We start from the raw sequence: 23,990 nt of genomic DNA, 5'->3' as shown, positions 1-23,990 counted from the left end.
CTAATCAATTAGTGCACCTCCAGATCCTATCAACCCAACTGCTCACAAATGCACCCTTACTTTCCTTCATGTCCCTTGTTTGTTTCCTTTTGATCTGGACAAAGATCTCATCACGGAGCCTCCTGAACCCCTATGCTTCCTAGCCCAGAACACTCTTTCCTAAACCCACTAATAACCATCTGCTACAGCCCTGTGTAAAATTACACACTGCACCAAAATAAGTCATCAGTCCCTCTCTAAGCATGCAAAGGCCAGCCCCTGGTCCCAGCCAAACCTGCACTCATTCCACAAGTATTTACTGACAACTCCTTCGTCTCAGGCACTTGGCCAAGGCAGTAATTAAAGAGTGAGGGACAAAACAAACTGTGTTTTTGCCCTTGTGGAGCTTATATTTTAATAGGAGAAACAGGCATTAAACAAATTAAAGCATAAATAAGAGATAGTATGTAATATCTGCCCGAGAGTAATAAATAATCCCTCAGGTCCCCAACAATGTTCACTACAACAGTTTATAACAGTGAAAAATTAGCAACGCCTGACATGTCCATCAGAAGGAAAATGGACGCACGACCTGTGGTATACACAAACTTAAGAATATAGGCAGTAAGGTGGGAAGAATGAACTAGGGCCACATGGACCCACATGGTTAAATCACCAAGACATCACAGTTTAAAAAATTTTAAAAAGATTCAAGCTGCAAAAAGGTATGCCACTTTTGTTTCAACATACACTACAATACTATTTTCCAAAAGAAAATATGTGTATGTGTATAACATAAGTATGTATGTGTATACACATACACTATGTATGCAATATACACCTGTGTTTACATACCCATAGATTATAATATGTGTATGTATCATTTCATAATATGTAAAAATACCATATAACTATGTAGTGCACCTAAAATTAATAAATGACCATTCTATCTAAATAAGTAAACAACTAAGAAAGAAGGGAAGAATTCTATGTAAACAAGTAAACAACTAGAAAGAAGGGAAGAATTCTATGTAAACAAGTAAACAACTAAGAAAGAAGGGAAGAATTCTATGTAAACAAGTAAACAACTAAGAAAGAAGGGAAGAATTCTATGTAAACAGGTAAACAACTAAGGAAGAAGGAATATGGGCACATGCAGACGTTGGGAAGACCTGAACCAAAAGCGGTTCCTGCCCAAATGTGGACAAGGACCCAGGACCGTCACGTCGGGTGGTGGCTAAATATTTTGGTCTTTTTGCATGTAAAACATATTCATGTTTTCCCTGCGTAATTAAAACTTGGTTGCCTATTGCACTGACAGGTGTGGCTCACTTGGTCGGGGCCTCCTCGCCAAAGCGACGGGCCGAGTTCCGATTCTGGGTCGGGGCACATGCCTGGCCTGTGGGTTCTGTCCCCTGTCCCGGCGCCTATGAAAGGCAACCGATCAACGTGTGTGTGTCTCCCTCCCTCCCTTCGCTTCTCTAAAAATAAACAGATAAAACTTAGTTGCCTATTAACACAGAATCCCACGGAGGGGAAGGGACCTAGTCAGCAAGGCGGCCCACGGGGTGGCTGATGGGCGGGAATAAAGTGCAAATCAGCATAGAACCCCAAACTACTCAACGCCCTAGGGAACAAAACACGGTGAGTGCAATTTTCGGCATGTCTACCTTCCGACACGCGCTGGAGAAACCATCCTCCGCTTCCCCGGGGCCTCGCTCGCACCGGCGGCCCCGACGGCGCCGAACGGCCGACCCCTCGCGCCACGCGTCTGCCGAGATCAATCCGCACCCACCCCACCCGCCAGGGCCCACTCTGCCCGGGCCACCACCGTCTCGCCGACAGTCACCCTTTGTTCGGCGCCTCCTTTATGACCTGGGTGGGCCGGGCTGGGCCTCGCCCCGGACGCGGCCGTGTGCGGCGGCGGCAGCGCGGGCTCCGGGCCCCTCGAGGGACCGCCCGCTCCCTCCACGCGGGGCAGTATGGCCGCCGCACACAGGAAGTGCGGCCCACACCGGGGGTTACACCGGCGTGCTCCCCGGGTGCGCTCGACCAGTGTTTCCTAAGGCCCCCCCCCCCCCACGTGTGCCGGCCACTGCGCTAGGGACTGGGGGTGCAGCTCGAAAGCAAACCTGACAAGATGCCTATCCTCCCGGAGTTAACGTACTGTATTAAATAATATCCTAGAGTATTAAGTGGTAACTACTATGGGGGAAGAAATAAAGGGAACGGAGCCAAGGGGCCAGGGGGTGAAGAGCGTGGGTGGGATAGGCTAGGCCACGTGGACTTCACAGATGAAGACATCTGAGTGGCCATCTGAAGGGGACGACGGTGGGAGCCATGCGGGTTGAGGGGAGAGAGCATTCCAGGCTAAGAGATGGACATGCAAAGACCTCAAGGAACAGCATGGAAGCCAGTATGGCATGGCGGCTTGTGTGGCGTGAGAAAATTAAGACAGAGGCCCTGGTGGGGTAGCTCAGCTGGTTGGAACGTTGTCCCCATAGCCAAGATTGCAGGTGCCACCTCGGTCCTGGCACGTCCAAGGATCCACCAGCGAATGCGTGGACAGGTGGGAATGCAGATCCACGTCCTCTCCCCCCGCCCCCTCTTTCTCTCTATAATCAATAAGTAAGTAAAATAAAAATAGCCCTGGCTCGTGTACCTTAGTGGATTAAGTGCCGGCCTGCTGCCCAAAGGGTTGCGGGTTGGATTCTAAGTCAGGGCACCTGCCTGGGCTGTGGGCCGGGACCCCAGGAAGGGGTGTGTGAGAGGCAACCACACATCGATGTGTCTCTCCCTCTCTTTCTCCCTCCCTTCCCCGTGCTAAAAATAAATAAATAAAATCTTTAAAAAATAAATGAAACATCTCACTAAAAAAAAATTAAGATGGGGTTGTTGGGTCACCATAAAGACCAAATTTTAATTCTAAAGGGTGGCGGGGCAAGTAGAAGAAAGTAAAGGAAGGATAAATGGTGACACAGAGACTTGCGCCTTGGGGTGGTCAACAGACAATACAACATACAGGTGATACATTATAGAACTGTGCACATGAAACCTATATAATCTTATTGACCAATGGCACACCAATAAAGTTGATGGAAATGACAAAAACAAAAGGACAAAAAAAAATCAGATTTTACTCTGAATGAACCTGAGAGTCTCGGAATGGTTCGAGCGAAGGAATAATGACCCAGTTTGAATATTAAGAGTATTATCAACAGACTGATAAAACCAAATACTGGATACTCCTGGAAGAGTAATGTGGATAGCCTGCCCCCCCTGCCTGAAATCGCTCAGGTATTTAAGTGTGCTGGTATTTTCAGAGTACTTTCACAACACAATAACAGTAAACAGAGATAAGGATAAGAAAAGGGCGGAACCGTACAATTTTTGAGCCCCTGCTATGTGCCATCTTAACTCCACATGCGAATGACCCAATCATGGCGTTCTTTAGTTCCCCTAATAACCTGTATATTTAATTCACTGGGCAGATGAGGAAACTGTAGCCGTCCGAGGTTGGCTCGCCTCCTGACTTGGACGTTTCTAACTTCCTTGGGTTCCACGACAAGAATAACGCGGACATTCCAGCCTGATCTAACTAACAGCCCATGCTGACTCACGCCATTTTGTTTGGACTGAGTGGTTGACCTTGGCTTTAGGAGAATTGAGAAGAATGGCGATCGTTGATCAAGTACTTCTCTATAGGCCAAGCGCATGATACGCACCATTTCTGGAGAGCCAGGCGGAGTCCGTCCCATCGCCCACGGGAGAGGGCGACCCCTGAGCGGCGGTGAGACGCCTACTGAGCTCTTAGATCCGGCTGTCCGGACTCAAGCCAGACGCCGGGCTTCCAGGTGTCCTGCCGCTGGCACTAGACTTGATCTCCCTTTGCCTCTGTTTCCCCATATTCCACATGCAGGGAAGAGTATTTCACTGACAGGTGTACTTGGATGGGATAAATAAGTCCCCACTTATAAAATGCTCGCGGAGAATGTGGCACATAGCAAGCACTCAAGACACGCTCCTATTAGAAAGACCATTGCCCCGGGCGCAGAAGCTCTCAAGCTGGCCGGGCCGGGTCTGTGCTTAACCACCCCAGGGCCCAGCCAGGGTAGTTTTACTCCTGGACTGGGACAGAGAAACGAGTGTGTTTACAGCAGGCACGGGAAACAGTCGGATTTGGACTGGGATTTGTCCGCTCCGGAACCTAACTCGCCAGCATCGCTGGACGAAAGGCAGGTGAGTTTGAAAATCACCGAGCAAGACGAAGTGTAGAGGAAAACCTGCCACGTACCTGGATCTGAGCGACGCTCAGGACGCTGGGAGACAGTCTGCCTTTCGGTGTCCCTTGGGCACCTTCTCCAACGAAGACCTGAGCGGCCACGGAAGGAGACGAGCGTGAGACGCGCCGGGGAAGAAGGTGGAATGAACGCGCGCGAGTCTCCGGATTATATAGCGTGCCCTCTCCGGCCACGCCCTCCAAGAGGACACTGAGATTTGGGGAAAATCCTGGAAAAGAGATTAAAATCAGAGCCACGCCCCTAACGGACGCAAGGTGGCCAAGAAATTAAGAGTCTGGACCCAAGCTCATAGACAGCTGCCCTAAATTTCAATCGGTGACTCAAAGAGACCCTACCTCGCCCCTCCACTATCAGCAGACGGGCTTTTGCCTAGCAGCTCCCAACGCGGGCAAATTTTCCCAGAAAGCAGAACTGAGTAAAAACACAACCTTCAGAGGCTGTCTGAACCCAAATGCCGCCTCTACGGCTCGGCTGCTGGGAGCCCTCAGCTCAGTGGCCCAATCTCTCGGCCTCACCTGTAAAATGGGAAGAAAACAGTCGCCCAGCGCATCGGGCACTTTTGAGCATTAAATGAGCCAACTGGGATGAAACCTTAAAACTGCCTGACCCATGGTGACCACTCAAATGTCAGCCAAAATCACATTAGCTATTATTCTTCCTGGATATCTCCCTACTCTAAAACAGCCCTCCCCTTACTAGAGCCCTCTGGCTGCTTTCACAACTTTGTTAAAAATGTGGTTAGCACATTTTGTTGATTTTTTTTTTTTACAAATGCCAAGCCTGTGTGTCCTCTTAAAAATATTTTAAGAGATCGTGTTTTGTCCCCACTTGCTTTGAGGAACGGCCCCAGTGTCACTGAGTGGGGTGGAGACAGGGAGGAACAAATGAGGGTAATGGGATCATCTTAACTTTTTCCAAAAAAATAAGAGAGAGAAAAAAACAAAGATTCATCAAGATTCACATGTTGGGCTTTTAAAGACCATCTTGCTAAATAGTTTCTTATCAAGTTCCTCCTTTTTTTTTTCTCCCCCATAAACACGACAGTAATGAGATAGTTTTTCTTTCTCCCTGCCTTAAAAAAAAAAAAAAAAAAAAAATCTGTCACATAAATTTCTCCAAGCCAACACAACTGAATTTTCTGCAAGGATTTGTAACTGATATGCTCTATTCCTTACAGAAAATAAGAAAGCTATGCACCGAAATAAACAGTTTCTGAGGCAATTTCATTGGAAGTCAACAACTAAGAACAACGTGTCCCCAAGGAAACAAAGTAGAATTTGGACTCGAAGCTAAAATGGCTCTCTGCCTTAATCCTCTCTTACCCGGTACGATGGGGCTGCGTTTACAGGAAACGCCCGCCACCAGAAGTTTTCTGCTAGTTTTCAACCCGTATTTCTGCATCCTCAACTCAGCCACATGGACACAAATACCATACCCCGCTTTAAAAAAAAAAAATAGGAAAGTAAACGGAGAGAACGCTGACCTGTTCATTTCTACCTTCTTCAGGATGGGAAGAGAGGCTAGAAGCAACGCAGGCTCCCCTCCCCCCTCCAGGACTGGGCTTCCCGGGGGGTGGAAACTATCTCATTACCACATTTTCAAATAGACCGGTTTCTCTTCTAATCAAAGTTAGTTAGTGGTTGTTTGGCAGTCTGCGCATGCCACGTTTTCAGAGCTATAGAAATGTGTATTTATTTATTTGGAGATGGCTATGACTATAAGACAAACACAAGCCAGCCCTAGCCAATGATTTTATAAGAGCTCTGAAAAGCACAGCCTTGAAACACTTTAGGAGAGGCTCTCTCATCCTTTGTAAGTGGAAGTGCAAATTGGTACAGTCCCTTTGTAAACAACTCAGGGAGACAAGTCAAGGGCCTTGCCATGTTCATACATTTGGGTGCAGCAATAAGAATCCTGGAATGAATCCTAAGGAAATAGCCCTAATCTAGGAGAAGGTGTTATGAACAAAGATATTCATGGCAACAAGTTTACTATGAGAGGAAGAAAAACACACAAACGCTCTCCGGATAGACGGAGAAACAGACAAATAGAGGAATGATTAATCACCCAAGCTACACACCACCCCCCTCTCTTGCACACAGCCATGTCAAACTGTAAAGTTTTGAAAAATATGCTGTGGGGATATAGTTATAATAGCAAAACTGAAAAAAAAAGTCAAAATGCAAAATCATATTTTTTAACAAACTATAAATTTTCATATTAGTAAGCAAAAAGGAAGGCTATAGGAATACATAAAAATTTTAAATTGCTTTTCTTATCAGGGAAATTTTAGTATGGACAGTGTCTTATGTGATACTGAGGACTCATTGTTAATTCATTAGCTGTGCTAATGGTGTTATGAGCTACTAGAAAAAATGTATATGTATATTTTAGAGACATATACTAAAGCATCTAGGAGAATTGACATGATACCTTGGAATCTGTAATATGTTAGCAAATTTAAAAAAGGAAGAACCAAAGCAAATGAGCCTAACACCTTGAAACTGCAAAACTGGGTGCTGTGATAAACAGTTCATTTTATTATTCTCTCTGCTTTATGTACATTTCAAAATTTTTATATATTTTTTAAATTAACCATATATGGCTGGTGGCCACACATAAAATTTTTTAAACTAGTTTTCTGATCATGAGAGTTACACCACCTTTTCCTATCTCCTGTTTTCCTTGAATTATTTTCTATAATATGCCTACAATACATTTGAAATTAAAAAAAATAACATTGATTTTTCCAAAAAGAAATTAGAACTAAGTAAGACCTGACAGTCCCCAAGAGATGTTTTTATTGCTGTGTAATAGTAGCAAAACCTCAGAACGCCACGATAAGGCGGTGCACCCGAAAACGTGAACTCGTAAATGGTCCATATCCTGTCTATGGGATAGCACCAAGCCATCCCAGGAGATGATGCTGTAAATACAATCAGCTGATAAAAAAAAGGCCAGCTGCAAGGAGCCATTTTAAAGATTAGGAACCATTTAAACACACACACACACACACACACACACACACACACACACCCCACCTCTTGCCTCCTAAATGTTAAGTAGCAAGATACTCTGGTTTTCTTTATCAAGTTTCATGCAATCATCATGCAAGCAGCACAGAGTCCCACATACCGCCCAGCTGACTCAGAAGGAAGGGTTCCACATTCCTTAATTAGCAGCAGCAGCACTTCCTGCGGCGGAGTTTCCCATTTCATCCAGCTACTCAGTTGGCCCAAAACGCCCCACGGGTTCACACAGAGGATTTCTGTGAAGGCTGGAAATCTGCATGGTGCTCTTCCATTGACTTGATTTTGTGCAACCACTTTCCTTGGGTTTTGTTTTGTCCTGTTTCATTCTGGCACCCCCTGTGCCACCCACGGTAGTCTAATGTCTGCAGATTGCAGATGTCGTGATGACCTTCTGCATGTTCTTGTTGCTGGACTTCATGGGCGCCCTGTGTATGAGATCACCGTTGGGAGAGGGATAGAGGAATGCTTCACCCACTGGAAAACACAACAGTTCTTCTCTTCATTATTGACAGTCAAAAGATTCAAAGTAACTGTGCTGGGCCAGAAGTTTCTTTTTTAGTAAGAATTACTTAAATTAAGTTCCTGGTTTGTACTAAAGTGCTCCGGCAGAACTCAGACAGGATGCAGGAGCGTGAGGAAGATTTCCAGACAAGATTACAATTTTCCAGCGTGATATCTTTGATCGTCTTTGACAAGATTGCAACCTTAACTGGAATGTCAAACTCTCAGGAGACATTTTCCATGTGAATACTGGATGTAACCCTTATTCACAATTGTTTAGTTTGAACTCTGAGGTTTTAAAGAAATGTGAAATAGGGATTGAGCAAACCAAGAAAAAAAAGAGGAAAAACTCATGGGCACAGGGGGCAGGGGGGGCGGGGGGAGAAATGTGAATACCGCCCAGCAGGTGATGGGCGGATTTGGCAGACACTTTTAAAAAAACTCTGGAAAACATTTTTTCCCCACTTGGAGGGGTCCTCAGTTTGTGCTACCATGGATTATTCCGTTTTTTCCTTTTAGTTTTTTTTCTTCCTGAAACTATGTCTTTTCGAAGAATTCTGCTCCGCTTTGCCCACTAAATCGGTTTATATTTGGTTTTTAATTAAGTACTTCAACGGTAAACCAGAAGTTAGATAAGAAAAGTGTACAGTCTTTTTTTTATTTTATTTTTTTTAAGATTTTACCCATTCACCTTTCAAGAGGGAAGGGAGGGAGAGAGAGAGAGAGAAACACCAATGTGTGGCCGCTGGGGGTCGTGGCCCGCAACCCAGGTATGTGCCCTGACTGGGAATCGAACCTGCGACACTTTGGTTCGCAGCCCGAGCTCAATCCACTGAACTATGCCAGCCAGGGCTGAAAAGCGTACAATCTTAAAGTGCAGCAGAAGCCGGCACGTTCGCCTTACTGGCAAACCTGACCCCTTAGGTGTCTGGGAAGGAGCAAAGAAGGTCTACTTAGGAGTTTTGTTTCTTCTGACCACATCTCCTGGCATTTGAGAAGGCCTGAAGCTGTTTAGTGGGGCTGACCACCCCTTGATTGGATTTCCTAAGAATGAAAGCCCCTCCCTTCTGATCCTCCAGAGTAATGAATTACCTCTTTAAAAAAAAGAAAAATATGCCTGGCTGGCGTAGCTCAGTGGATTGAGTGCGGGCTGCGAACCAAGGCATCGCAGGTTCGATTCCCAGTCAGGGCACATCCCTGCGTTGCAGGCCATGGCCCCCAGCAACTGCACATTGATGTTTCTCTCTCTCTATCTCCCTCCCTTCCCTCTCTAAAAATACATAAATAAAATTTAGAAAAGAAAAAGCAGCTGTTTTTTTTTAAATCTATTGATTTTAGAGAGAAAGGAAAGGAGAGAGGAAAAAAACATCAGTTTGTTATTCCACTTATTTATGCACTCATTGGTTGATTCTTACATATGTCTTGACCCCCGGCCTTAATGTGTCAGAACGATCCTCTAACCAACTGAGCTACCCAGCCAGGGCTATGAATTACTTCTAACACTAAATGACAATTATGATGAAAGATATAGCTGAAAATTCATTTACTATTTTTTTTACCATGGCTTCTTTTATTTCTTTTTTTACCAAATACATATACCATTTATCCCCTTCACACCCTCTCTTCCACCCCCCCACCCACCTCCTGCAGTCACCACACCCATCGGTGAGTTCTTCATTTTTTCTTTTGTTCCATCATTCCACCCTCCCAACGTCCCCACCCACCCCCTCCCCCAGAGCTGTCTGCCTGCTCTCTACCTACAATCTGTCTCTATTTTGCTTGTTTGTTCAGTGTGTTCATTAGATTCCACGTTATGGTCATTGTCTTTCTCTGAAAAATTCATTGACTTTAAATAACAAGTGTATCGAGCTGAGTCCGGAGCCAACGGCACAGCTTAAAAAATTAAATAGACCTTGGCCTTCTCGTGTTCCTGAGTCACGTAGGAGCAATGATTTGAGTCTACCCCTGAATCGGTTTCCCTGCTCTGTCCCTGGGTCAGAAGATACTATGTGGGCACCTGAAGAGTGCCCTGTGACCTTCACATTGTCTTTCTAGAGACTTACCCATGTCATAGATTTTTTTTTCTTGAAAATAATATAAAGACGGTGTACTGTGAGGTATGGTCCTGAACCCAAGAAGCTGAGCTTTCTTTCAGTCAAAGAAATCAAGGTTGAAGTAAAATTGTTCTTATGAATATTTGGGGGTAGCATTCATATCTAAGAGACTTTTGCTTGTGACAAAAAGATGATATTTGGGGTGTTTATTTTTTTAGAGATTTTACTTATTTATTTTTAGACAGAGTGGAAGGGAGGGAAAAAGAGAGAGAGAGAAGTATCATATGGTTGCCCCTCACGCCCCCCCACTGGAGACATGGCCCGCAATCCAGGCATGTACCGTGACTGGGAATCGAACTGGTGAGCCTTTGGTTTGTAAGCGGGCACTCAGTCCACTGACTCACACCAGCCAGGGCAAAAAAAAAAAATATTTGAATTCACTCTAAAGTATCATTTCCTTCCATTTCTGTATATGTATCAGAAAACAAAATTTCTGCACTTCGCTTTTCCAAGTTATTAAAAATGTTACCTCTTTCATAATTTTCAAGCAACACTGCAGATCCTATCAAGGAAACTCTGGAATTTCACCCTGGAATAATTTCGAAGCCTCTGTTTTGAACACAGGACACCCACCACCCACAGCGCATTCTGTTCTCTTCTGCGGCACGGTGCCCACCTGCTGTCGTTCAATGGACTGAAATAATCTTTTACACTTGTCACGGTTTGGGCACAACCACTGCTCCATCACCATCTAGCTGGGCCCGTGCCAGTGCCACTGGCTGTTTGATAGTGACCTACGGGGCCTCCTGGCCTTGCTGATAGTTCTTCTCCTATCGGTGGATCGTAAGTTGGAATATTTCCTTAGTCACAGAGACTGGCCGTTTACCGGGATGTTCTCAGTCGGAACAACAGTTGAAGATAACAAAATGGTTATTTAACCATGAATGCAAAAAAAAAAAAACAACAACAACAAAAAACCTAACTTTCTTCTTCGGAGTTTAAGATTATTTTGCTATTTTCTGACTCATAAACGTTTAGTTGTTTTTAAGCGTGGAGATCTGATTTTTAAAACTTCTTTCCTATGACATTTGAATGTTTAAACGCCCTTTGAACATATTTATGTACATTAATATTGCCTGCAGTTCCTAAGAATGAGAAAATGGGAGAAAGCTAGAGAGATCTGGCAAGCAACTATGCAATAATCTGGCAAGGAAATTCTTGAGCAAGAGTGTATGGGTTTGAGTTTTATTGGAACATTTGAAAGCAATTAAAATGGGCCTTTCCCCCCTCAAACTTATTTTTGTCCTTTTTACTTTAAGTGCCACAGGCACACAACTGAAAAATAACATTACAAGCGTCAATGAATCATTATGTCGATCAAGCCAAAAAGCTACTGCCAGGGGAGTTGATGGAATATTGATACAGTCTCTGGGGTCTGTTCCCAGGCTTTTCGTAGGTGTCAAAACATACCCAAATGTACCCATTAAAAAAGGCTAACTCAGGCCTGGCTGGTGTGGCTCAGTGGACTGAGAGCCGGTCTGCAAACCAAAGGACCTCTGGTTCGACTCCCAGTCAGGGCGCATGCCTGGGTTGTGGGCCAGGTCCCCAGTGCAGGGTGTGTGAGAAGCAACCACACATTGATGTTCTCTTTCTCCCTCCCTCCCCCCCTCTAAAAATAAATAAGTAAAATCTTTTAAAAAATAGAATCTTTTTTTAAAAAGGCCAATCAGATCCTCAATATTCAAACTTGATTTATATTTATTGAACTGATACAGAATGTCCTGAATAACGTTAAAAAATATATATATACCATCTTCCAAACTATGGGGATAGGCGTGGACATTTCGTAGATACCAGTGAAACTATGTTTAAATGTGTGTCGGACAAATGTAAATAGAAGACAATAGAGGCCCCAGCAGGTGACTCCAAATTATTTGGGACAGCTGCACAATGGGATAGAAGAATATTGGTGCTGGGCCTATGTACCTCTGGTCTTTTCTGAGGCCATTGCAAACTCTGGGAATGCTTGTACTTACATACGGTGAGTGCGAAGATCCAATGAGAGCGTCCTTCTAGCTTTTGTGGTGGTGTCTGGGTGTTGTATGTCGGGTTTACGGGCGATTTCTGCAGGTTTCAAACTTAGTACAATAAACAGTAGGCTTTCTTTGTTTTAAAATATTTTTTAAAGATTTTATTTATTTATTTAGTTTTAGAGAGGGAAGGGAGTGAGAAAGAGAGAGAGGGAGAGAAACATCAATGTGCGGTTGCTGGGGGCTGTGGCCTGCAACCCAGGCATGTGCCCTGACTGGGAATCGAGCCTGCGATGCTTTGGTTCACAGCCCACACTCAATCCACTGAGCTACGCCAGCCAGGGCAACAGTAGGCTTTCTGATCATAAATACTGTTTTATGTTTATGATAACACTCGGCAGCAACCACAGCTGCTTTGTCGGCACTCGCTTGCAGCTCTTGAAAGATGGCTTAGTACTTGGGAGTCTCTTGCTCTTTTCCCCCTGATATTTTAATCAGGAAAACGATGGTGTTGCTCAAGCATTAAAAATGTTAGCGTCTTCAGTCACGTCTTGTTTTCCTTCTCTTGTAAAATTTTAGAAAATACAGATGCTGGGCTAACTCCTGACTGCCCCTCACCCCCTCCTGTAACTCCCATTGGGGGAGCAGGATGGGGCAGAGTATCTGTGCAAAGTCAAACAGAAAAAGAAACAGTTTTCACTGACAGTTGAATTAAAAGCCTAACAATAAATCTGGTGTCAGGCCACCAAAACTCTTTTTTTTTTTTTAATCCCTCTGTACCTTATGGTATTTCAGAGGGAATTATCCAGAAATAAGGACAACAAAAGTGTATTTACATTGTAAAGGAGAAACACATTGACAGGGTAATTATCTTCTTTAAAAAATAAAATAAAATCTCTCTGGTCACAGTGGTGACCTCTAGGGAGAGGACCTGGGAGGCTGGGAACCACAGTGGGAGGGGACTGACTTTTGCTGTGTCCCCTTTGTACCTCTTGAATTGGGTATCGGAAGCAGGTATTAACTTCTTTTAAAAAGAAGTTAATAGACATGTGTACGGTGGTTTTTTTTTTTTTATTTTTTTTAAGTACAGTAATGCACGTGTCTGTACTAAAATCTTAAGGGACCAAGCTCATGAAATAAGAACCATACCACCTCCTTTTGTTAGTGCATAAGGTTCTTATCACTCCTCCCTTGTCTCACTTTCCGTTTCAGAATCCAACTTTATTTGGGGGTGGGGGATGGGGGCGGGGGTGCACAGGAACTCCAAACCGAAAACCTGCTCCATTTTGTCCACGAGTAGGACAGTCAGAAAAGCCTTGGCCACGGTCCCCAAAGCTAGATTAAATACCCATGGAAAAGAAAAACACCTAAAGGTCTTCACGAAATGAATCTTTCTACAGCGTTCGCATGGCTTGTAGTCCAAGGGTCCTTCCCGGCTTCTCTAGACTCTTCCCGCCCGGGTCTTCACCGAACTGAACGGGAGGGGCGGCGGTGGAGACGCTGCATTGTGAGTGCCCCGCGGGGGGGGGGGGCGGGGAAGGGGGGGGGCTTCTGCGGAGCCCCCGCCCCTGGTGAGCTTCGCCCCCGCCCCACCCCCCCGCCCCGTCCTACCTACGAGGGTGTGACTAATTTAGACATTTTTCTGAAGCATTTATTCAAATCCATTCTCTTCCTGAGTCAGGATGGACTTTGCTCATCTTATTTCCTTGAACGATTTCCACCTTACATGGATGAGCAATCGCACTGAAGCACATTTTCCTCCGGAGCCCAAGGTGGATAAATATATGCTTACGCAGACATAAATAAGATGTACAGTGTGCGCCTTCCTTCCCAAATGACGAGGCACCCTGGCTTTCTTTCATTCACTGGATTCAGCGTTGGAAGATCTGTAATTGGATAAATAGCAGCAGGATCTACTATGGGGTTCTCTCTCTCCCTCCCTCTCTCTCTCTCTCTCTCTCTCATTCTGTTTCCGTCTGGCTCTGAGTCTGACTTGGGAGGTGAGCCAAGGACCCACTAGCGATCAGCCCAAAAACCCAGGCAGGTCCACTCCTGAAACCTGAGTAGTGACAGATTCAGCCCTGACCTAACACACCAGACTTGAGTGACAAAAAGCCTGATTGTGCAATTTGCTCAGGAAGATGACCTAAAGCCAGTCCCGTGTTTGCACTCTACACACTAGAAAATGTGGAACGTGTTTTGGACTCTTCTGCACAAAGCGCCTTTTGCGGGTTAACGTGTCTTGAACTGTTGGGCCTTTTTTAAAAGAGGTTGTATTTTGAGAACAGGCGGTGAAAGTTGGGATTTTTCTCTTCCTCCTCTTTTTTTTTTCCCCCTCCTGCTTTAAAAACAAGATAAGCCTGTATGCAAATAGAGTCCACGGTAACCACAGTAACATTCTCAACTTTATTTATTGAATTGCAGAGTCTTCCTTCACCCGTTTAAGCTCTATTTGCATACCTTTAACATTAGCAACATTTATTCCAGTAATGAGTCATTTGAGACATCTTCTGGGTTTATAGCTCTGAGCTGGATTCAACATCAGTAATGCCGGAAGAATGGATGTCTTCTGTATCAGAACTCGGACTGTTTATGTGCAGAGAGAGACAGAAAGACACAGAGGTTTAATGTCTTTGTTTGTTTTTTCTTTTAATTCTAAACTTGAAATGCACCCAAATTAAAAATAATATTTGAAACATACTTAGTTATACATTTCACACACTGAAGGAATGCACTATGACATTCTCATTCTATAAAGAGATAAATGACACATTATTCTTTTCTAGTCTCTTGAAGAAGAGTAATAGCTTTGGACATATTTTGAATATTTTATCCAGCTTTAGAGAGAGATAATGGACTCATAACATTGTGTAAGTTTAAGGTTATATTGATTTGAGGCTTTATATTTTGAATATTTTTAAATAGAAAAAGAAAAGGAAAGAGAGAGAAAGACAACCTCAACGCTTTTCTCAGAAAGAACAGGAAGCCTGAAGGAGGAAGTATGTCACAGGTTATTTTGTTATTTTTCAGCAAGCCCGTGTTATCAACTGAATGGAATTCCTTCTGGGGAAGCTATAAAAACCAAGATCGGAGGATGGCTGGATTCGGAGAGTACACAGAATCCTCCATATTTAGAACCTTCTCCCCAGCTAAGTTATTAATGAAAGCCAATTATCGCACTTTTCCAGAAGGAAACACTGAGTCATTCATGAAATGGTCTAAGATTTCGAAACTTGCTTACACCATTTTTTTTTTTTTTGCCTCCTCCTTTCCTACCTACGCCAAAAGCAGGCTCAGAAAAGCCAACCAGCCCTGGCCGGGTGGCTCAGTGAGTTAGAGCGGTGTCCTGCTGGGCCACGGTTGAGGTCGGATCCCCGGTCAGGGCACATACTAGAAACAAACAATGAATGCATAAATAAATGGAACAACAGATCGGTGCCTCTCTCCCTCTCCCTCTTTCTCTCAATAATCAATAAATTTAGAAAAAAAAGTCAATCAGTAGCTGGAGTAATTGAACAAAGACTCCTGATGCCCTCAAGGGTGACTGTCCCATCAGGATGACAGGCTCAGATGCGTCTCCACTACCAGCTTGGGTCCTGAAGGGAGGGGCCTCTGTCCCCCCCGGGGGGGGGGCGGGAGCGGGGGCTATGATTAACTAGCTCTGGAACAGCCATTATTTGTCCATACCCTTGGCCCGCCTCCAGGTTTCAATGTGGGACAGCAAATGGGCGTGGGCTCCCAGATAGGCAGGCCCGTGTTTTTAGGAGATGTTACGTATTTATGGCCAGAGCTCTACAGAATTTGGCCAGAGATGGGGTACAGATGAGGCTGTGTTTGGGGAGGAAACACCAACTTCTGGATCCATTTGTCAAGGGTACTTAAGTCTTTATCAAGAGGACAGGTCCATCCTTGTTCAAAGACAGTCACATGTTGTGTCAGGAATAAACTGTGAGTGAGGTGAATATTGAGTGTAAACTAAAACTGAAAACAAAACAAAACAAAAAACCTGTCAGTAAGGTGGCTTTAACCTCGGGACAGCGTCCCCTGTCTCTTTCTTGCTGAGGACGAATATTTCCGGGCACCTGTTGATCACATGTAACTTGGGAGAAATTCACTAGGCAAAACCAACCAAGTTTCTGAATAGGCCCAAAGGAAGCAGCTTATTTCACCTTTACAAGCAACTGCAAATCCACGTAGATAAATAATACAGACAAGAAAACAAAGGGTTGGATCTGGGCAATCCAGAAAAGCCTGGAATTGTGCCTCCTTCACGTAAGGCCTAATGTTTACATTGGTCTATTAAAAGGATTTTACAGATACAATATCTTAATAGCACTCTGCAAGGTAAGAGTGGACCTGGGAGAGACGGTCACCTTTGCAAGGTCACCAAGTTAATCAATGGCAGAGCCCAAACTTCAGTCCCGGACTCCTGGCAGAGATCCCCTTACCCTACCCCACCCTCGCCCTGTCCCTTGTAACCTGGGTGTGAATGTCCCTATACACCCCGACTTCGTGGCTCCTGGGCCGGTGGCTCAGGCGGTGCTTTTGGGCTCCTAGAATTCCCAAGGAACATTCAAGTCTTGTTTCTACTTCCTACCTTGAAGTTCCTCGTCCTTTTTCACCTATTTGAGAAGGAAGTTGTCTAGATTCTAGCAGTTGTGTAAAATGACTTCCTCTTTCTCTCCTTGAATTTGTTTTGGTATTATTGTATCCCAACGTTTTGTTTTTTTTTCTTTAAAAATCCCAGATTCTGCATCACCTAATGAGGGACTTTTTCAAAAACCCTTTCTCATCCACCGAGGTGTTCCTAACAATCCTCAGTGATTGTTTTAATTTCCTCTTTGTGTGTGTATATTTTTCACATTTTTTTACAATGATTTTTTTTTTCTGTCATTTAGGACAAACATTATTTTTTAAAACCCCCTTATTTTGGGGTATTCCACACAAGGGGTGGTTATCACTAAGGCCAATAGAAAAATATCCCCGAGTTTCCATGACAAACCATTAAGCTGATGTTGACGGCTGGCTTAGAATATGCCCCGTAAGCACTGGTTAAAAATGGATGATTCTGGTGCCGCCTTCCTCCAGTGATTTTTGTAAAATACCTAGGAGACCTTGAACGTTCTGTTACGGAGTTTACAATCAGGGCCGCGGGAGGGAGGACTACTGCTTTATTACTCAGCTAAAAGTCCCTTTGGCCCTAAAAGTCCCTCCTCCCCCTGCTGCAGGCTGGGAGAAGTCAGCATTTTCTCTCTCCCTTACAGGCACTTTTACCGGGCAGAAGAGCTGCCTCCGGTGAAGGATCCCATTTTCAGAATATGTAAAAGAAAACATGGTTCTTTAAGTAAACGACTTCCCTGCCCCGCCCCCCGCCCCCCGCCCCCCAAGGTTACAGATCGCTCCCTGCTGAGTGGACTCTTATTTCGGAGCAGCAGCTATTGGGGGAGGGGGACTTGTCCCCAAATCACACCGGGATAATGGCAAACATTTTTGTAGCGTGCTATTCTTCTAAGGTTTTTTTATATGCATTAGCTCCGGGAATCCCTGCCACAGCCCCGTGAGGCAGATCCCATTGTACAGCGGAGTAAACTGAGGCACGGAAGTGCGAACTAGCCCGTCGGGCGCAGCTTGCTCAGTGGCCAAGTTCTGAGTCATCGTTTGCTGCCTTCAGGTGGTGGTAACGCAGCCCGCAAACCTTCCGTGGAGGTAGCTCGCTGACCTGTGTCCCAGAGGCAGAAATGTCTTCAGCTGTGCCAGGAGTGTCGGTGAAACAGAGGCTGGGACCGACAGGAAGCCACTGAGAAAGGTGTGTGACTCCGATCTGGGCGAACACCTCACTTGTGCTCATTAATGTTTCCTTTAAACCTTCCGGCCAACTCGGTGGTCAGTCGCTGCAACGCAAACAGGGTGGGGGGGCCCTGGCACAGTGAGCTCAAACAGAAAACGTGACGTGTGTTGAAGAATAAAGGCTGCAGTGCTCTAGCTTTGGACACACAGATTTATTCGGGTTCATTTTAAAGGCTTTTAAACTTAAATCACAAGAGGTTAAAACTTGGAGGGTTTTATTCACTAGATGAAGGGCTCATAGTTACAGTCTTCAAAAAAGAAAAAAAAAAAAACACTAAACCAGCAACCAACACACAAACTAGAAACAAACAGAAAAGGAGAAAATAAACACAACGAAGCCAACGACAAATTAGACCTAGCCATGATGCCTGAGAAAACGTGTTTGACTTCATTGCATTTTTTTAGTGACTCAGATGTCCAGAAACAAGAGTTTAGTTTCATCTTTAATATATGTTAGTTTATGTTTTAAATTTTTATTTATTAATTTTAGAGCAAGAGGACGGGAGATAGAGAAATATGGACTTGTTGTTCTATTTATACATTCATTGGTCGCTTTAAAAAAAAGGTTTTATGTCTATATTTTTAGAGACAGGAGAAGGGAGGGAGAGAGGGAGGGAAACCTCCATGTGAGAGAGAAACAGCTATTAATTGTCTCTCCTATGTAACCCAGGCACGTGCCCTGACCGGGAACTGAACTGGCAACCTTTCGCTTTGTGGGACGGTGCCCAACCAATTGAGTCACACCAGTCAGAGCCATTGGTTGCTTCTCATATGTACCCTGAGCAGGGATCGAACTTATAACCTTGGCTCATCTGAGACGACACTCTAACCAACTGAGCTACCCAGCCGGGGTTCATCTTTAATATAGAGGATCTGGCCGAAGTAAGGCCTGCTTGAGTGTGGTTGGTAGGCTAATAGTGTGGGTGTACTAATTTCTAGTTTTATTTGAACATTTCAGAAAAGGTCATAGGGTGAGCTTGAGTGTGATACTGTTGTTGCAGAATTACATGCTTAAGATTCTGTAATAAAAAAGGAGCATTATTTGTGGCAGACCCTGTATTTTAAATACATCTTTAAAATATGTGTATCTGCTTGTATAAATCTTTCTTGTACATTTTTAAATATACAGAACTTTTTTTCAGTCATTAAACATGTATAAGATGGGAAACATCATCTTTTACGAAACTAAACAAGGTTAGGTCTAAATAAACTAAACCAGCAGTAGAAGAAAATATCATTTTTCTTGGCTAATTCACAATTGCTCAGTGCCCTCATTCTGGGCCGAATCATCATTCATGATAAAATAGAAAGAACATAGTTCAGTTTTACCTGCATAGACTTTATTACGTTTCCTGGGAAGCTCCTTTTTTGTTTGGAACCAAATTCCTAACATCAGTTCTGTTCTCATGATTTATCTCTTCCTCCTTCAAAGGGGGAAGTGAAAAATAAAAGGCCCAGTTCTCATACACACACACATATTTTTAAATGCAGCGCATGCCATGTGGATGTCACGGTGCAATTTTAACAAGAGAAAGAAGAGCGGTCTCTGAGATACCCCTGAAGTGTGCAGAACTTAGACGGGTCATTAAAACCTGCCTTGATTAACATCAAAACTTGTACCAGACTGAAGAACACACGAAAACGCTGGAACAAGCATCATTTAATTAAGCTTTCCATTCTGTGTAGGCAGGCTCGCATCTTAAAGTGAACTCCATGTAAACCCCAAGAGAGAAAGCTGAAATGATTTCATTGTAGGAGAGAGTTCAGTGAACATTTTAATTCTTATGGAGCAAAATAGATTTATAATGATAAAGCCAAACATTAGCATAAACGGTCCTATGCCAGTACTTTCCTTCGTAAGTATAATAATCAGAATTTATTTTTTTTAATTTTTTAAAAGATGTTATTTACTTATTTTTAGAGAGGAAAGGGAGGGAGAAAGAGAGAGAGAGAGAGAAACATCAATGTGCAGTTGCTGGGGGCTGTGGCCTGCAACCCAGGCATGTGCCCTGACTGGGAATTGAACCTGTGATGCTTTGGTTCGCAGCCCGAGCTCAATCCACTGAGCTATGCCAGCCAGGGCCCATTTTTTAAAAATGTCTTTGTCTGAAGGATTCAGAATGCTGGCTTGATAAACACACCTGGATGACCCTCAGCACAAACAAATTCTCCCTGTGGATCTCATAAATAGATCACGGTCAGTTCCTTCTCCATGGAGAAGTACCCTTCTTTCCACCACAAACGTCGTGTTTTCCATTCACCCATACCTTAAAAAAGTTTTTATTAAATTGATTTTAGAGAGGGAGAGGGAGAGAGAGAGAGAACCATTTATTTGTTGTTCCACTTATTGATGCACTCACTGGTTGATTCTTGTATGTGCCCTGACCGGGTATCAAACCCACAGCCTTGGTGTATCAGGACACCACCCTACCCATCTGAGCTTCCAGGCCACGGCCCTCCCCCTTTTTTTAAGTAAAAGTCATATTTTTATTGCAAAGCTGTTCAACAAATTATAGTAACTCCATTACCTAGCCTTGCACACCTTTAACAGACTCAATCACAGGGTTACACACCACAAGAAGCATTCCGTGCAATAATGGATTTCCATCACACGCAATACCACCCGAAGAACAGCACCGAATTTTAAGATCAGAAGACAAAGAAACCCAGGAACCCAGCAAGATAAATACTTACAAATACACAGTGTAGGCAACAGCAAATATTTCAACAGTGTTGATAAACATCTTCTTTCAGAGGGGGAAGCGTCCGTTGCCGGACCTACTGCTTTTTAATCCCCGCTGGACCTGGGGCCCACGCCTGCTGCACCCCCAATCCCGGCGCTGCCCGACCCGCCGCCGGAAGACACGGGAGCGGCACCGAAAACAAAACGCCGGCCGCTTCCCAGATCTTTCCCGTGACTCCCGGATGAGACACGTAAGTTGCTAGGTATACTTCAGAAGCCTGAAATTCTCATTAGTTGACTTTCAGAAACCCGTGTTGATACCCTGCTGCTATTTATAAACCACTAATGCAGGCTTCGCTTCCCTTGGTATTCCTGCAATGTTTTCATTTGTAAGAAAACCTGCAGAGAGAAGTCTGCTGGCACCAAAGCAAGGTCGCCAGGAGACAGGTCACCGTGACTAGTAAGGCCCCAGCACTCACCCTGGTCTTAAGGAAAGGGAGATGTGGTACGGAAGTGCAGCCGGATGTACCACCTGCGTATTTACCTGTGTAAAATCCATGGGTGTCTTATGTCTTGGGCATTAGAAATCTCAGATGCAAATGGACATCGGAAGAGATTTATGAAATGACTCATCTGTGATCTGATGCAGTCGTAACAGAGTGAAATATATGAAAAGCTGACCCCCATGGACAACCATTCAGCAACATATCTCGATGGCAGACCTACTCCACCAGGCAATATTTTAGGAGCCAGGGATACATTGATATGTAATATCAATGTAATAGCTATACTATATCAATAATATATAATGTCAGTATAACATATAATGTACTCATTCCTTGAACATATAGTTATTGACCTGCAACCATGACCATAATGGACCCTCACAAACACGGCCAGCCACATTTCTTTTCTTCTGCTTGTTCACTGAAAGAGTATTGAGCACCTATTAGGTGCCCGAACCTGTGTTGGTGAGGAAATGCAGAATGGCACAGAGAAACACGGCCCTAACTGGGGTCAAAGTTTTAGCCAGGTAAGCAGACATTGAATGGGTCATTGTAGTGGATCTCAACCATTTGTAAGTAGTAGAATTAATGATGCTTGATTTTTTTTTAAGATTTTATTTACTTATTTTTTCAGAGAGAGGAGAAGGGAAGGAGAAAGAGAGGGAGAGAAACATCAATGTGTGGTTGCCCCTCACGTGTCCCCAACTGGGGACCTGGCCCACAACCCAGGCATGTACCCTGACTGGGAATCGAACCAGTGACCCTTTGGTTTGCAGGCCCATGCTCAATCCACGGAGCTACGCCAGCCAGGGCTGATACTTGATTCTTGAAATGCAGCCCTGACTGGTGTGGCTCCGTGGATTGAAGGCTGCCCTGTGAACTGAAAGGTCGCCAGTTTGATTCCCAGTCAGGGCACATGCCTGGGTTGCAGGCCAGGCCCCCAGTTGGGGACCTGCAAGAGGCCTCCAATGGATCAATGTATCTCTCGCACATCGATGTTTCTCTCCCTCTCTTTCGCCCTCCCTCTTCCTCTCTCTCTAAAAGTAAATAAATAAAATATTAAAAAAAAAGAAAAATACAAGAATGAAAATGCAGACTGGCAGTCCTTCCTAGAAGCCTATCGGCCTCTCACCTTCTGAGTGGCACCTCGGGGCATTAGGTGCAGATGTTCTTAGCGGGGTTCCATGCAGAGAGTATTTACCTGCAGCTGGAATGCGTGCTGGGGAGAAGCGCGGTGCGAGGGCCAGGCGCTCTGGGCATTCCTCCGGGGGGAATGAGGTACAGCGCCTGGGGCCCATGATGCTCTTAGGGACTTAGGAAAACATTTTCATTTTAACGTCTTTTAAAGACAGAACAAAAACATTAGTATCATCATAATGAATATATAATAATATATCCAGCCTGGGTTATATTTGTTTTAATGCCAGTGAGTGCAGTTGCAAAACATAATTGTTAATATCCTTTTATGGAGGATATAGCCCACAAAGGCAAAAATACCTTTGGACCGCACTGGCCCCGATGCTTTGACCGTATATACTCAAGGGACCTGGAGGTGGTGCAGAGTTGGATAAAGCTCCCAGGTAGAAGGCACAGGGAGAACAGAAATCAGCTACACTAAAGGCAGGGTTGGCCCTGGCCTGTGTAGCTCAGTTGGTTGGAATGTGGTCCTATAAGTCAGAAGACTGCAGGTTCGATTCCCAGTCAGGGCACATTCCTAGGTGGCCGGTCCAGTCCCTGGTTGGGGGTGCACAAGAGGCAACTGATCAATGTTTCTCTCTCACAGCAATGTTTCTCTCCCTCTCCCTTCCTCCCTCCCTTCTCCTCTCTCTGAAAATAATAAACATGTCCTTGGATACAATGAGGATTAAAAAAATAATAATAAAAGGCAGGGTGGGAAGAAATAAGCAGGGAGAAGTTGGAAGAAGGAAGAAATTTCTAGGCAGAGGAAATCATGTATGCAAAGGCCCTGTGGCAGGAAGGAGCAGAGAGTGTGAGGAACTTACTCAAGGCTTACAGACGAAAGACTAAAATACGGGTCTGTTTGCTTACTCCCTCCTTTGTCTGACCCCCAGTTTGCTCCCGAGAGATGAACCTTTCAGATGGATTGATTTTTGTCTTATTGATTGGCAAAGCGTGCGTTGCTGTCTACTTTTAGTGATTTTTTATGCTTATAACCATCTAGATTCTTGTCTTTTCCTAGATTTGGGGGTACTTCTGAAAAAAGAAAAGAAAGAAAACATTCCATGCTTCTGCATACAGAATGAATCAACTTCTTTGTCTTCCAGAAGTGTTCTTGGTTTCTTTCATACTGACACTTGATAGCTAAGCAAGACAGTCAAGTTGTCATCACTGGTGCTACTGCCTGGAAGAGTCTCAGATGCTTTATGTCTGGTTATAAGAATGTTCGTGAAGCCCTGGCTGGCGTAGCTCAGTGGACTGAGCTCGGGCTGCGAACCAGGCATTGTAGGTTCGATTCCCAGTCAGGGCACATGCCTGGGTTGCAGGCCACAGCCCCCAGCAATTGCACATTGATGTCTCTCTCTGTCTCTCTCTCTCTCCCTCCCCTTCCCTTCCCTCTCTAAAAATAAATAAAATCTTTTTTAAAAAATGTTTACAACTTTGTTACTGTTTCATTAAAAGAAAAAAAAGAATGTTCGTGAAGACTTTGGTTTCACCATACTTCCTCCCTTCTGGGAGGCGAGGGCGAAACAAAGCCGTGATACTGTGATTCTCATTTAGCATCACACTCGGCCCTTGCAGCCCAGGGCACGTGCAGTTAGCCACGCCCTCATGTCCTACGGGGACCTCCTGTAACCAACGCCCCCCCTTATAACATCAGGGAGGGCTAGGAATTGTGACAGGTCTGAAGGGGCGACTGCGTTCTGCTTCAGCCGGATGGGGCAATGCTGGTCTGCTATTGATGAATCTTCTGCTTTTTCGAAAGAAACCAGGAGTCTGGGTTTCTATGTGGAGTCTCTCAATATCCTAAATGCCACAGACCAACCAAAATGCACCTGCAGCCACATTCAGCTCGGGAGCCTCAAGTTCAGGGTCACT

General features: G+C 44.5%; 1 protein-coding gene and 1 long non-coding RNA gene across 4 annotated transcripts in view; one reads left to right on the top strand and one right to left on the bottom strand.

Moving 5' to 3' along the window:
* Positions 1–5,828, bottom strand: part of ZNF217 (zinc finger protein 217) — a 38,338-nt gene extending 32,510 nt beyond the window's left edge. For 2 of the 3 annotated variants that reach the window (XM_045833258.1, XM_045833263.1), the window contains exons 1-2: positions 5,764–5,828; positions 4,274–4,488 (exon numbers count right to left, since the gene is read on the bottom strand). The gene's annotated coding sequence lies outside the window, so the exon portion shown is untranslated. Of the gene's footprint in view, positions 1–4,273; positions 4,489–5,602; positions 5,719–5,763 lie in introns of those variants that run through there. The other variant, XM_045833261.1, reaches the window with a different exon arrangement.
* An 11,523-nt stretch (positions 5,829–17,351) lies between these two features.
* Positions 17,352–23,422, top strand: LOC123815192. Its single transcript, XR_006785037.1, has 3 exons — positions 17,352–17,703; positions 20,499–20,678; positions 23,134–23,422. It is a non-coding gene; the product is annotated as an uncharacterized LOC123815192 (long non-coding RNA).
* Positions 23,423–23,990: the final 568 nt, after the last annotated feature.

The sequence above is a fragment of the Phyllostomus hastatus genome, unplaced genomic scaffold (assembly GCF_019186645.2).
Source record: "Phyllostomus hastatus isolate PE091 unplaced genomic scaffold, TTU_PhHast_1.1 phas_contig_17, whole genome shotgun sequence".
In the NCBI taxonomy this organism is placed as follows: domain Eukaryota; kingdom Metazoa; phylum Chordata; class Mammalia; order Chiroptera; family Phyllostomidae; genus Phyllostomus; species Phyllostomus hastatus.
Note: the sequence above shows the minus strand (reverse complement) of the source record. Positions and strands in the feature narration are given on the sequence as shown.